Source organism: Lygodium microphyllum, chromosome 2, assembly GCF_053477565.2.
Source record: "Lygodium microphyllum isolate KBCC chromosome 2, Lygodium_microphyllum_v1.1.10, whole genome shotgun sequence".
NCBI classification, from domain to species: Eukaryota; Viridiplantae; Streptophyta; class Polypodiopsida; order Schizaeales; family Lygodiaceae; genus Lygodium; species Lygodium microphyllum.
The window spans coordinates 155,846,473-155,859,894 of NC_141136.1; the positions used below are offsets into that span (position 1 = coordinate 155,846,473).

A 13,422-nucleotide genomic window follows, 5' to 3' on the forward strand; every position below is an offset into this window, starting at 1 on the left:
GTTCAAAAAAGATCCATTGGGGCAAGTATACTGCCAAGATATATAATATCATGATCTGTCGAATGGTCTCTCAAACAGAGGCAGGTAAGTTGATTGAGGACCTGTCTACATCTAGTTTTCAAAATGTACCATGCTATAATGCTAGGAATGAGCTCAACGGTTTGGGTGTATACCTAGGCCTATATATTGAGACCCTATCCTTGTACTTTCATATCCTTAAATCAAATCAGCCTATTCCTTTCAATTTTGCCTCATACTTGCAAGTCTCTCTCTTTTCTTTAAGTGAAGAAGTTTGAACAAGTGAATCACAATATTTAGAAAGGCCTTCTGGTCAAACAAACAGACTCAAAGAGAGGTAGAAAACAACACGTGGACCCAAAAGGCCACAAAAAACAGAAGGCTACAAGAATAGAAGAAGGGGATCGCAAAGCGGACACAGGGTGGTGCAAATGATATTCATCAATGAAGCACAGAGAGGCTGATCACACCAGCTGAAACCATGGAACTAACTTGCCATAATAACAGTCCTTGAACACAGCCCACATGGCCACAGATACTTGAGGCCAAATCAAAAATAAATGCATTGTGTCCACCAGATGTGCCAAAGACTAGTCAAACTCAAAAAATTAAAACAAAAAGGATGCTCTGGCTGTAAAGTGGCCGTGGATGGGATCTTTGGCCAAAACTGGAGGATGGAAGATTACACATTGAGGTGTCAATGCAGTCCATACTTGGGAAATGAAACCTCATATTTATCTAGCAACTGAGTAAGAAATAAAAAGATAAATTGGAGTCTCTTAATGTGTAGTACAGAAGACACATCTACAACTAGAGATCTTGCAATTGCACATCATAATTATTAAGAGGACCCCAATATAATTCCAGGGCTTCAATTGAACCAACTTTTTAACTAGTCATTGTGATAAGAAGCCTCCGTATAAAAACTTTCCCTTGGTAAGGAATCTTAGACCTCCACAATTGAGCAAACTGATCACACCACTTAGCTTTACTAGCAAATCAAACTTTATTTGCTCTCTCAATCACCCATCTCTTATCCTCAACCATCTTACCTAATTGTCTCATCATTTCAAGAAATCATCCACGAGCCCAATCAAACCATGGGGATGAAGGCTGAAATGCAAGCAAAAACAAAAGATAGTAGTGATGAAGTATATGAAGTCCCTACAAGGGACAAAAAGTGTGGATAGTGGACAAATTGACCCCACTCTAGCTCAAAAATTGACCAACAAAATTTGCTAAAGTCAAAGAGGCACAAAGAAATTGTAAGTGGGTAGTGTATCAAGGAGGAAAAGTAGTCATCAAGGACTTCCACACCTCACTTCCCCAAAAGTAAATGTATCTTCTAGTGGAATTCAGCTATCCTCCATATTTGTATTAGGAACTTGATGCTGTACATAAAGCTCATATGAGTCATAAAAGCTCAAAGTTTATTATGTTCTAATTATCTTTATTTTTTTAAAAAAATTAGGTGCCTTCATGGCACTTATATCGAAAGTGGAATGTAATGAATTATCTGAATTTTCCTATAGGTCAATTTTGGCCTCCAAAGGACACACTTTTTTTTCGTCAAGATAATTGAATAAAATGACAATATTTACATCAGACCATCAGGTCAGCTAAGAAAAACACAACAAACACAAATCAAGCCAAAAGGCCTCTAAGACCATAACACACAAACATCACATAGAATCGACAGCTGGAGTGGAGTGAACAATATCCACAAGCAGAGATGTTAGGAAGAATCATAGAGGAGATTTGCCATAACAATAAACCACGAACACGGGCCACATGACCATGGATACCCGAGGCAAAATAAAAAATGAAGGCATTCCAAGTACAGCAAATATGCCACAAGCTGTCCAACTAAGGAAATGGAAAAGGCAAGAATGATGTGATTACAAGGCAGACATAAAAGGCATCCTTCCCATAATCCATGAACGAGTTGATATCCATTGCTAAGTAATTAAAGATCACACATGGGAAAAAAAACTCCAAACCTGTCCAGCAATTGGACAAGAGACGAAGAGATGAAGAGATGAAGCGATGTCTCATCACATGTAGTGCAAAATACACAACTACCACGGGAGATCTTGCAAGCATGCAACACATCCCTAGTTGGAAGACCCCCAATAAGCAACCTTCATATGAAAACTTTACCCTGATAAGGAATCTTTAAACTTCTAGAGTTGGAGAAATCTTTCTTACCACTTCTTTTTGCTCTCCTGAATATGCCATATTTTATTTGCCTTTCCACTGACCCATCTCTTGACCTCGACCATCTAATGATAGATCTAATTAGCTAACCTCTTCTCGAAATCATGAAGTAGCACAAACATCCAATCCTGCCAAGAAGACGAGGATTGTAAAGCAAGCAATTGAGAGTACCTCAGAAGTTGCTCCTGTGAGGACGACCAAATGTCATGATAGCCACGATGCACTTTCGCAGAAAGAATAAAGACGGGGCTGCCCAAGAATGACACCGTCATGGCCTATCCGCAACCCCAAGTGAGCCATCCGATTAAACTTATCTCGCTACCAAACTTTATCAAGCCAATCCAACAACTTGGAGGTAGCTAGTACTTCTCCTTGTAGCGAATTCTCCTCCTTTCGAGGATCAGGAGGGCGCCAAACTGCGAAACACAAAGCCTCTTACTAGGATTCAATCAAATGAGACAGGAGAAAAGACTAGGAGACCTTAATAGGCCTCATGGAATTCAGCATATGCCACCAAGAAACTTGGATAACCGTGCGACTATGTGAGATACCAATCTTTTCAATGAAAAATTTTGCAATATCTATCCAAGGATAACTCCGCACACATAAAGTCTGCAAAAGTGCTAATCTCAAAGCAACCATATGGAAATGAACATCCAATAAAGTTGCTCCCCCCATCCTTTTAGGAGTAGTCACATCCTGTCAAGAAATCCACACCTAGCCCAAACCATTCCCCTTCTTTTTCCACAACATGAAGCGGATAGGTTGAACCAATTCCAAAAAAGACTTCTTAGTTCAAAATAGTAAGGGAGAAAAAACAAGACCATACTGATCATGATGCATTGAGCAACTTTAAGTCTCACATGAAGAGGCCAACATTGAGATTTCCAGTATGTAAACCGATCATGTATACAGGATGACATCCAATCAAGCGAGGCGCGAGGAGCTACATCCACACCAATGGAATAACCCAAGTCTCAATTAATATCTCCTTTAGAAATCATAGCTCCTTGCCAACCCAAAGCTTGTAAATCACTCTCTGTACAAGAAATTAGTGTAGATTTTTGAGCATTAATATGAAGCCCCGAAGCTAAAGCAAATAGATTCCATGTAACCATTACCCGATTCACATTAGTCCAATCAACCTTGAGAAACATAAAGGAATCATTAGCCAAAGATTGACCCAAAAGTTGGGGACCACTGGAAAGAGACAAACCACTAATCTTGCCTTGATTAGCCAACTTATCCAACAAAGAGAGCATTGAGTGAGTGACTAAGGCAAATAGCAAAGGACTAAGAGGGTAGCCTTTCTGACAAGAATGAGACAAGACAATTTCATAAGTGATCCCCCCATTAAGTATAATACGTGCCACACCACCCTGACTAATGTTATCGACAAGAGAAGCCATGCAAGGACCAAAGCCCATGGTAGACATCAACTACCGCAAGAAAGACCAACTGACATGATCAAATACATTTTCAAGATCAAGGTGAACCATAACAAACTACTAGCCAGAGGCTTTGCCATAATCAATCCCTTGTTGAACGTTCAAATTGTTATGCATGATATTCCGTCCATTAATGAAACCATATTCACGTGGATGAACCAATTGCGGGAATACTTTGTGCAATATATTGACAATGATTTTAGAATTTTAGAAAAGATTTTATACAAACAACCCATAACAAAATGGGTCTCCATTGTTTCAAGGAAATCGGAGAAGGAACCTTGGGCAACAACCGAATCACTGCAGTCTTCAAATCTGAAGGCATCAAACCAGAATTCCGGAATTGCTGACACAGGCGAGTTAATGGGTCCTTCGGCTGCTCAACATGGGTTGAAAACAGCTCATTAGGAGGCCCATCCCAACCAGGGCTTTTCCTATGTGGTAAATTTCCTTCACTTTAGCCTCTAAGATATCGACCTCCATCAAATCAACCCATTCAGACTTAACCTAATTACTAACCAAGTCACAAATGTATCGATGACTAAGCAGAGATAACAACATCAGAAAGAATCCCTTGTGGACCCAACAAAGATTTATAATAGTTGATACACATTTGAATGATCGAGACTCGTTAAGTAACCATATCACCTTGCTCATCTAACAAACAGACGATATTTTCCCGAGCATATTTATGGCGTAAATGAGCAAAGAACTGATGAGATTGATAGTTATTATCATGGAAATCTTCCGCTCGGGCCAACAATTTGTATTTGGTATATTCCTCCTCTTGAAGATATTAAACTCTACATTTTAACCATTCAATGCATATAACCAAGTCATCAATAGTATCCCCTAGCTGATATAGAGACAACAAGTGAGCCAACAAAGTTTGTGAATACTGCAATTCAGCTCAAAAAGAAGAAGCATGCTGAATAACATACCGTCGAGACAACCTACATGCATTATCGCTAAAAACAGCCCATGCTTCCATACCCCTAGATAGAACCCTCAAGCTGCAGCAAAAAAGATTGATTGAAATGCAGAGGCAAACGAGCAAGCAGAGCCTTAAAGGCATGAACCGGCCTATGAGTCAATTCCAAAACCAAGGGATAGTGATCTGACAAGACATGTTGTCGCTCCACCCACATATCAATTAGTGCTGAAAAAAAAGAATCGCTCTGACAAATGTACATCCTATCAAGTCTAGCCCAAGTATCTGGATGCTAAGGAGAGTGATAAGTATATCTAGACTATGAAGGATGCATCCAAGACCACTTGTCTTGTTTCAAAGACACGTTTGCTAGTGCACCCCAAGCCTGACGCTGAGGACCATCCATGACCGAGTGAAGTGAGGTCGCCTGATCCATAGATACCCATGCATTAAAATCACCCATAACAAAACCTTGACAAGCCACGGAAAGGAAGTGCAGGTCATCCCAAAGCTGACATCGTTCCGGAGCAGTAGAAGAAGCATACACGTCTATGAGCCACAAAACCTCACCCTCATATATGATTTCCAGCATCAAAAATCTATTGCGAGCATCCTAAGAAACCAATGATGGTTGCAAGGAAGATCGAACAGCCAACATAACTCTGGATTTATGTGGAACCAATCCAATAAAAAGCATTGTATAATCCTTATATACATAAGAAGAACCTACAAAGCATGTTGTTTGAGCTCCACAACATAAAAAACATCCCAATTACCAACAAAAACAATTCTTCACAACTGATACTGCTTACTATCAAAAGAAATGCCTTTAACATTCTAGAAAGCAAGCCTTGTGATAAACAAAAAGAGAGAGAACTACTGAATCACCGCTTTCCCTTTAACATTCGTAGCTTTACCAGCCTGAAATCTCTCCATCTCACTACGAATCACATCCACAAGATCCTCCCTCTACAAACTACCAATCAAAGCACGAGAAGGGAACTATTGTTGCTGAGAACGAAAAACATCCTAACGGGGTAAAAGCCTCCCACAAGTATCAAAGCGCAAAGTAGAATTAGAAACACTTTTATCAACCACACCAACTGCAAGTACATGTAAAGATTAAGGCTTCGTGTAAAACCCCCTACCTCTGCGTTGAAAAGTTTGAGTAACAGGATGAGGAGATGGTGAGCAAGAGTCGAATGAGATTCCTATTGAGCATTGCATCTAACCACAGTGACCCAGAAATCATCTTGTGGAGTCAGATCCTGTCTAGTTGAGCGTGACTCACACCCAATACCAACCTGGAAAACATCCTTATTTCCATTATCATATCCATGCAGGGCAAGAGGCACAGGGGGAGTAACATCTTGTTGCTGTGTCAAAGGCTAGGGATCACGCTCTTGCATATCCATGTGAGGGTCCAAAGAATGCTGCAAAACGTTAGGGCTACTATCACATTCAGAAATAAAAAGGCCCAATTGGCCACATCGAAAGTAGTGTCCAGCAAATGTTCCCCTTTGAGCTCAAAAACCAACATCTGTAAGCCACGGACCTCAAAACGAATTTTAGTAGACCGAGGTTTCCCAGTGTCCCAAAGCATACAAGCCATGTTCCTAATACAGGAGGCCAATTGGAGCTCCACCAACACCTCGCCAAGGGATCTCAAAACACGAGGAAGAAGTCTCCAAAGATATGCAGGAAAATTAACTACCTCCACCCAGATTGGGTATGCTTGCCTAAGAATCTCCTGAAACTCAGCCATAGACATCCATGGGACCATATGGACTAGCTAACCATCTAAAAACAAAGGAATACATTGCATGTTTCGAGTACGCACATTTGGAGTACGAAAAAGGAATTTGGTCAATATGGTCCCATGGAGGCCTACGGCTAAGTTTCAAGAGGTTCCTAGATAACCATGCCCAATCTAGGTGGAGGTAGTTAATTTTCCTGCACATTTTTGGAGACTTCTTCCTCTGGTTTTGAGATCCCTTGGTGAGGTGTTGGTGGAGCTCCAATTGGCCTCTTGAATTAGGAATAGGGCTTGTATGCTTTGGGACACTAGGAAACCTCGGCCTACTAAAATTCGTTTTGAGGTCCCTGGCTTGCAGACATTGGTTTTTGAGCTTCAAGGGGGACATTTATTGGACACTAATTTCGATGTGGCCAATTGGGCCTTTTTATTTCTGAATGTGATAGTAGCCCTAAGGTTTTGCAGCATTCTTTGCACCCTCACATGGATATGCAAGAGCGTGATCCCCAGCCTTTGACACAACAGCAAGATGTTGCTCCTCCTGTGCCTCTTGCCTTGCATGTATATGATAATGGAAATAAGGATGTTTCCCAAGTTGGTATTGAGTATGAGTCACACTCAACTGGACCGGATTTGCCTCCTCAAGATGATTCCTGGGTCACTGTGGTTAGATGCAATGCTCGACAGGAATCTTGTTTGACTCTTGCTCATGAGTGGTTGATAAAAGTGTTTCTCATTTTGCTTTGCGCTTTGATACTCGTGGGAGGCTTATGCCCCCTCAAGATGTTTTTCGTTCTCAGCAACAACAGTTCCGTTCTCGTGCTTCGATTGCTAGTTTGCAGAGGGAGGAACTTATGGATGTGATCCGTAGTGAGATGGAGAGATTTCAGGCTGCTAAATCTACGAATGTTAAAGGGAAAGCAGTGATTCAGTAATTCTCTCTCTTTTTGTTTATCGCAAAACTTGCTTTTTGGAATGTTAAAGGCATTTCTTCTGGCAGTAAGCAATATCAGCTGTGAAGAATTGTTTTTGTTGGTAATTGGGATGTTTTTTGTGCCGTGGAGCACAAACAACATGCTTTGGTAGGTTCTTATTATGTATATAAGGATTATATAGTGCTTTTAGTGGATAAGTTCCACATAAATATAGAGTTATGTTGGTTGTTCAATCTTCCTTGCAAACATCATTGGTTTCTTAGGATACTCCCGGTAGATTGCTGATGCTGGAAATCATATATGAGGGTGAGGTTTTGTGGTTCATGGGTGTATATGCTTCTTCTACTGCTCAAGAACACCGTTAGCTTTGGAATGACTTGCATTGCCTTTCCATGGCTCCTCAAGGTTTTGTTATGGGTGATTTTAATGCATGCATATCTACAGATCAAGCGACTTCACCTCACTCGGTTATGGATGGTTCTCAACATCAGGCTTGGGATGCGCAGGCACATGTGTCTTTGAAACAAGACACATCATCTTGGATACATCCTTCACAGTCCAAATATACTTATCGCTCTCTTCAACATCCAGATACTTGGGCTAGACTTGATAGGATATACATTTGTCAAAGCAATTTTTTTCTTGTAGCACTGATTGATATGTGGATGGAGCTACAGTATGTCTTGTCAGATTACTATCCCTTGGTATTGGAATTGACTCGTAGGCCAATTCATGCCTTTAAGGCTCTACTTGCTCGTTTGCCTCTGCGTTTTAATCAATCTTTTTTACTGCAAAATCAGTTTTTGGAGTGTATCAAGCAATTGATTGCTTCTTTTAGCTCAAAGGTTCTATCTAGGGGTATGGAAGTATCGGCTGTTTTTAGGAATAATGCATGTGCATTGTCCCAACCCAAAGGCAAATCTTGTGCCACTCCACCTGGTCATATGTAACTAGTATACATCCTAGCTCCCGAAACTCTTTCATGGAATTCGAGAAGTTTCTCTCATTCCTCAAAAGCCCACGGAAAGAGAATTAATGCTCCCACGTCCATCGGTTCGAAGCCATTCCTTTGACACCTTAAACTGGCAAATTCTACCGTTTCCACTGCTTAAGTTTTGTTCAATCCATAAACACGTGCAGTTCCATCCCATTTAATCGCTTGACTTAAGAGCATACCCAATCCATTAAAAGAGGCTTTTTATTGAAAAAGGATGCCATATAAAATGGATAAAAGACACAAAGGATCCCTACTATTGAGTCAATAGCATGTCAGAGCCGGAACATTATCTAGTTTGTTAAGTTTCGTACGCAGTGACAGTATGGTATTCAGCATGCTTGTTCTTTTCGAGCTAAATTGCAGCATTCACAAACTTTGTTGACTCGTTGTCTCACTATCAATCATGGGATACTAGAATTGACTTGGTTACATCCATTGAATGGTTGAAATGTAGAGTTCAATCTCTCCAACAGGAGGAATATGCTAAATACAAATTGTTGGCTCGAGTGGAAGCTTTCCATGATAATAACTATCAATCTCATCAGTTCTTTGCTCGTTTACACCACCAATATGCTCAAGAAAGTATTGTGTGTTTGTTGGATGGGCAAGGTAATATGGTTACTGAACCAATCTCAAACATTCAAATGTGCATCAACTATTATAAATCTTTGTTGGGTCCATAGGAGATTCTTTCTAGGTTGTTCTCTCTGCTCAGTCATCAATACATTTGTGACTTGGTTGGTAAGCAGGTTAAGCCTGAATGGGTGGATTTTTTAGAGGCTGAAGTGGAGGATGTGCTATCCCATTCACCACGTAGGAAAAGCCCTAGCTGGGATGGGCTTCCTAATGAGCTGTTTTCAGCCCATGTTGAGCAGCTTAAGGACCCATTAACTCGCCTATGTCAGCAATTCTGGAATTCCAGTTTGATGCCTTCATATTGGAAGATTCCAATGATTCGATTGTTGCTCGAGATTCCTTCTTCAACTTCCTTGAAACAATGGAGACCCATTTCTGTTATGGGTTCTTTGTATAAAGTTTTTTCTAAAATCATTGCCAATAGATTACAGAAAGATTCCTGCACTTGGTTCATCTATGTCAATATGGTTTCATGGAGGGACGGAATATCATGCATAACAGTATGAATGTTTAATTGGGGATTGATTATGCCAAACCCTTTGGCTAGTAGGTTGTTATGCTTCACCTTGATCTTGAAAAGGCATTTGATCATATCAGTTGGTCTTTCTTGCAGCAGTTGATGTGTACCATGGGCTTTGGTCCTTGCATGACTTCTCTTGTTGATACCATTAATTAGGGTGCTATGGCACGTATTGTACCTAATAGGGGGATCACTCATCAAACTACCTTGTCTTGTTCTCGTTGGCAAGGCTGCCCTCTCAGTCCTTTGCTATTTACCTTAGTCACTCACCCAATGCTCTCTTTATTGGATAAGTTGGCTGATCAAGGTGAGATTGTTGGTTTGTCTCTTTCCAGTGGTGCCCAAATTTTGGGTCAATCTTTGGTTAATGATTCCTTTATGTTTCTCAAGACTAATCGAACTAATGTGAATCGGACAATGGTTACATGGAATCTATTTGCTTTAGCTTCGGGGCTTCATATTAATGCTCAGAAATCTACACTAATTTCTTGTACAAATAGTAATTTGCAAGCTTTGGGTTGACAAGGAGCTATGATTTCTAAAGGAGATATTACTCGAAACTTGGGTTATCCCATTGGTGTGGATGTAGCTCCTTGCACCTTGCTTAATTAGATGTCATCCTGTATACATGATCGGTTTATGTATTGGAAATATCAAGGCTGGCCTCTTCATGTGAGACTTAACATTGCTCAATGCATCATGATCAGTATGGTCTCGTTTTTTCTGCCCTCACTTTCTTGGACTAAGAAGTCTTTTTTGGAAGTGGTTCAACCTATCCGCTTCATTTTGTGGAAAAAGAAAGGGAATCATTTGGGCTAGGTGTGGATTTCTTGACAAGATGTGACTACTCCTAAAAGGATGGGGGGAGCAGCTTTATTGGATGTTAATTTCCATATGGTTGCTTTGAGATTGACACTTTTGCAGACTTTATGTGTGCCGAGTCATCCTTGGACAAATATTGCAAAATTTTTCATTGAAAAGATTGGTATCTCGCATAGTCGCACGGTTATTCGAGTTTCTTGGTGGCATGTGCTGAATTCTACAAGGCCTATTAAGGTCTCCCAATCTTTTCTCCTTTCTCATTTGATTGCATCTTGGCAAGAGATTTTGCATTTCACAATTTGGCACCCTTCTGATCTTCATAACAAGGAGAATTCACTGCAAGGAGAAGTACTAGCGACCTCCAGGTTGTTGGACTGGCCTGATAAAGACTTGCAACAAGATAAGTTTAATCAAATGGCTTGCTTGGGATTGTAGACAGTCCATGATGGTGTCATTCTTGGACAGCCCCATCTTTATTCTTTCCGGTGCATTCATCAGTACTTTCGCGTGCATAGTGGCTATCGTGACATTTGGTCGTCCTTACAATAGGAGCTTCTAAGGTACTCTCCATTGCCTACTTTACAGCCCTCATCTCCTTGGTGGGATTAGATGTTTGTGCTGCTTGATGATTTCGAGAATAGGTCAACTAATCAAATCTATCATCAAATGATCGAGGTCAAGAGATGGATCACTGGAAAGGCCAATAAAACATGGCATATTCAAGACAGTAAAAAGAAGTGGCATTGGATAGAGCCATTTCCCTTCGTCGAGTACGACGACCCCGTCTACTAGTACCACCTCCGAGGAGGCCACACCACAGTCGGATTAGAGCCATTATCACAAGACACCGAAGACTCACCACTAGGCATATCAGTGAAGCAGCTAGGGACCACATCATAACTGAGATCATGTGCAGATCTTGAGATCAGCTACAGCCCATAGTCTCCACCACACTTTTGTACATGGTTCTATCAGTTCTCCTTTCCTTTCCTTTTATTTTCTATCGATGGAACAACACTACACATGGTTCAACCCTAGTATAGTCCCATCGTGTAGTTATTTTCAGCATTGTTTCATAGGCCACCCACTTATCTGTAATGTTATCTTTACCTTACTCATGAGATGACATTAGACATGGATGTACTCTAGATTTTGTCTCATAGGCCACACTGGCCTTATGTAGACGTTAATTAATCTCTCTCTCTCTCTCTCTCTCTCTCTCTCTCTCTCTCTCTCTCTCTCTCATACTGAAGCTCCAAGAAAAGACAGCAAAGAGGGCATTTATGAGGAATAAGACCATACTACATGGACTCTCAGGGGATCCCATCTACTTGTATGATGACTTGACCAAAATGCAGGTACAAGAACACAGACATGCATGTATGCTGAAAATCGTTTGAGCTAGAAAGGAAGGGAAAAAGATAGTACACAAAGACACTCGTGTTATCATTGATGGCAATGTCATTGAATAGGGATGTGTGGCCTATGAGACAAATACCTCAAAGATACGGATGACAATTTGGAATTGCAATGGCCACTTTGGACACATCTAGGGAGGATGGAGATGATGACAAATTATGATTATAGAGACACATCAGAGCCCCAAGAGAGGGCTACCTAGAGTGCACGTGTATGTTCAAGAGTCCATATACAAGAGCTGCACAAGACATTAAGGTACAACGTGAGGATCAAGAGGAGTAGTAGTATTGATTAGACAAATGTTGAAGTATTCAAAAGAGGAATGAGAGGGAAAGAAGTACACAAGTACAATGGACCTGAATAAAAATACAATGCAAAAAGACTTGTTTAGGGTAGTGGATTTGGATAGTTGTTTTGGTAGGTTCCTTACTACTAGTGGTTTCTAGGTGGGTAAAGTTGGCAATTGAAGGTGGATTCACATAGTGTAGTGGGTGTAGAGAGACTCTCCCTTTATTAATGGATGAAAACCATAGGATGAATCGAGTAACCTAGGCAATGTGACCTTCTGTGATCCCATCTATACATATCATATGTTTGTGATTTTAACACCCCCCTTCAAACTCATGATTGTACATAGCTTTGTGCATGACCATCTTTTCAATAGCTTAGCCACCACATGACTTACCAAGGATATGTCCACCCTTGAGTGTCATAAAGGCTCATTGGCTTGTGCTCCCAAGTGTTGAGCTAAAACACGCTTTTCAACTTATTAAAATTCTTAAATATCCCCAAAACACACTTAATTAATTAAAAACCCTAAAAAGGGGAGTGGTCCAAGAGAGTTTCAGTGGTCCCCCAAAAACCCTAATTCTTTGGGATACCCTTCAACATCTATAAATAGACAGGCTGCCCCCATTCAGCCTTATTCCCGTCTGTGCAAGTTTCACACCCTTGAGTGTAGATTTCAGCCATCAGTCTACCTCTACGTGGTTGTCTAGCCTTCAAGACTATTGCCACCTCTCCATCAGCCCTTGCAGTGCCCTGGCACCTTCCTCCAGCCTCTATCGCCCACTGTTTGGCACCTTCCTCCAGGCTGCATTTGTCTTCTAGCCATTGCCAGCATCTTCATCACCTTCTGCAACTGTCGCCTCTATCTCCACTAGCCTCTGGTGTCAGTGTTTTGCAGATGCCTCTCTCTTCACACTTTGACTGGTAGTCACTGACTTTGGATCCATCTCCAGTGGACGTCATGCTCTGACACACTGCTCTGCCCTTGAGTATCTGTACACTCTTACATTTATTTGCAGTATTCATTCACTTCAGAGTTGTGTTCTTCTTTCTCTTCTTCTGTTTGTGTTTGAGTTTCTGTGTTCAAGTTTTGAGTTTTGCATTTAGGGTTTGAGTTTTGAGTTTTGCATTTAGGGTTCGAGTTTTGGTTTCTGTGTCTGTGTCTGTCTCTTTGTATTTCTGACGTGGTCGCACACTCTGTGTTTCCTCAATGCAAACCCTAGCAGCTTTCTTTACATGGTATCAGAGCCGATGCTCTTGTTAAGAGTATCCTGCGATATTGTGGAGAGCTAGTCTTTGTGTGAGGCACACAATACGACTCGTAACCGAATCACAATATCTCAGACACCTTCTCCAATTCCTATGATGTCCTATTAGGCTTCTCCATCACTAGAGGCCCTAAGATGGCATTATGGACTTGTTGGGAAGGACGATA

General features: G+C 41.0%; 1 protein-coding gene across 6 annotated transcripts in view; it reads right to left on the reverse strand.

Annotated features, from left to right (window-relative positions):
- The window catches only part of LOC148040510 (yacP-like NYN domain protein), a 141,071-nt gene that overhangs the window by 57,063 nt on the left and 70,586 nt on the right, over window positions 1-13,422 (reverse strand). The gene's annotated exons all lie outside the window — the stretch shown is intronic.